Source organism: Natrix helvetica, assembly GCF_964273705.1.
Source record: "Natrix helvetica genome assembly, chromosome: 7".
NCBI classification, from domain to species: domain Eukaryota; kingdom Metazoa; phylum Chordata; class Lepidosauria; order Squamata; family Natricidae; genus Natrix; species Natrix helvetica.
In genome coordinates this window covers 75,151,022-75,153,521 of record NC_138558.1, presented here as the reverse complement: position 1 = coordinate 75,153,521, position 2,500 = coordinate 75,151,022, and the positions used below count along the sequence as shown (strand labels likewise).

Sequence of the window (2,500 nt, the reverse complement as noted above, 5' to 3'; positions counted from 1 at the left end):
TCTCTGTTTCAAAGCCGAAGAGCCAGCGCTGTCCGAAGACGTCTCCATGGTCATGTGGCCGGCATGACTCAAAACTGAAGGCGCACGGAAGGCTGTTTCCTTCCCACCAAAGGTGGCTCCTATTTTTCTACTTGCATTTTTTATGTGCTTTTGAACTGCTAGGTTGGCAGAAGCTGGGACAAGTAACGGGAGCTCACTCTGTTACGTGGCACTAGGGATTCGAACCGCCGAACTGCCGACCTTTCTGATTGACAAGCTCAGCATCTTAGCCCTTAGATACATGGAAATCCTGAACTTATCAGACCTGAATATTCTGACTTTTGCAGCAAAAAGTAAAATAAATTCCCACTTACTCGGAACTACCTATATGTTCAGATGTTACCTTCACAGCTCTTGCGTCTTTCTTTAGGGTAGAACTGTGAAGTTTTTAACCAGTCCAAGACTGTGAGGCTCTTGAGCACCATCTGGGCTGACACATTCAAAATCAGTGTTCAGCATCAGTCAATTGTAAAAGGCAGCTTGGCTTGGAACAGCTTACATCCTGTGAGGATACACCTAACACCACCCAACATCCACATCTACCTATCCCACACTCTTGGAAAGGAATTGATAGGCAAACTTTTTTATTTATTTATTTGGTTTGTCAAACATGGACAAGATAGCAGGTGTAAGTATGAACATGGACATGAACAAAGGAAATGAGTACAAATTAATGGGGACAGTGGGACAGAGACAGTAGGCACACTGGTACGCTTATGCACGCCCGCTTTAAGGACCTCTTAGGAATGGGGTGAGGTCCACAGCAGACAGTTTGAGGTTGTGGGGGTTTGAGGATGTAACAACGGAGTCAGGTAGAACATTCCAGGCGTTGACCACTCTGTTGCTGAAGTCGTATTTTCTGCAATCGAGTTTGGAGCGGTTTACTTTGAGTTTGTATCGATTGTTTGCCCGTGTGTTATTGAGGTTGAAGCTGAAGTCGTTGATAGGTAGGATGTTGTAGTAGACAATTTTGTGTACTACAATTAAGTCAGACCTTAGTTGGCGTAGTTGTAGGTTGTCCAAGGCCCAAATTTCAAGCCTGGTGGAATAAGGGATTCTGTTGTGAGTAGAGGAGTGGAGGACTCTTCTCGTGAAATACCTCTGGACACTCTTCAATTGTATTAATGTCCAATATACAGATTCCAGGCAGACGAGCTGTATTCGAGAATTGGTCTGGCAAAGGTTTTGTATGCCCCAGTTTGCAGTACAAGTGTTAGCGGAGAAGAAGCTTCACAGAATTAGGTTAACAAACTCTTAATGCCTTTTTGGCAATGCTGTTACAGTGAGCTCTGGGGCTTAGATCATAAACCTATGGTTGACTGTGAGACCAACAATGCCTGAGGAATAATAGAAGGTGGTAGCTATGGTGAATTTTGGGCAGGCGTGAGAATTGTCTTTTTGGGTAGGTAGGTCAGGGGTGAGTTGCTGCCAGAATTACTGCCGGCTTGGTGCCCACAGAAATTTTTCTGCGCATACACAGAACCAAAAATCAAGATGGCGCCACCGTAGGAGATCCGGTTCAGGGGGCATTAGTTGCTGCTGCTTCTAGCGACCTAGGCCGCCAAACCACTACCGGTTCAGCTGAACTATCTGAATCTGTTGCCAGCTCCGCTGGCGGGCCACGACAGCAGTCGACAATGACTTGAAGGCTCCGAAACCAACCAACCTCCAAACCATCATGGCTAATGGAAGGTCTACTTCAGTTGGATGCTGAAAGCCTTATTTGGGTCAAACTCAGCTCCCTGCCTGACTGCGCATGAAAGAACCACATCCCCTGAGGATGCTTTGAAAGGCATTCTCTGCTTCGGAGCCTCCAGCTTGGAGGAACTGAGTCAGAATTTATGGCAAGACTGACGGATTACAGACGATAATGAGGGCTGTCAGGAATTCTTTTTACACAAAGAACCAGGCCGAGCATCGAGGGAGGCAACGGGACTAAAAAGCGTGTGATTGTTGTGGGTTGTTTTGCCAGGGCTGATCTTTTACGCAAGCCTTCAGCGTTTTTATCAGATGAAGCCCGCTAGTCTTCTCTGGTTCATAGCCTAGTTTGAGTCAGCTTGGGGCCCAATTTAGATCTTTCTAGAATTTTCTTAGCAGAGGTGGGGAACGATGGCCCCTTTATGACTTGTGGACTTCAGCTCCCAGAATTCCTGAGGCAGCATGGCTGACTGGGGAATTCTGGGAGTTGAAGTCCACAAGTCATAAAGCGGTCATTTTTTTCATCACTCCTGTCTTAGAGCAAGGTTCTCCAACTTAGGAACTTTAAGATCCATGGACTTCAACTCCCAGAATTCCTAAGACAGCATGGCTGACTGGGGAATTCTGGGAGTTGAAGTCCACGAGTCATAAAAGGGCCATCGTTTTCCTCCCCTGTCCTAGAACAAGAATGTCCAACCGTAGGAACTTCAAGATCTGTGGACTTCAGCTCCCAGAATTCTTAAGACAGCATGACTGGGGAATT

At 46.4% G+C, this 2,500-nt stretch overlaps 1 protein-coding gene across 2 annotated transcripts in view; it reads left to right on the top strand.

The window, feature by feature from the left end:
* CRMP1 (collapsin response mediator protein 1) overlaps nt 1-2,500 on the top strand; it is a 38,581-nt gene that overhangs the window by 12,852 nt on the left and 23,229 nt on the right. The window lies entirely within an intron of this gene.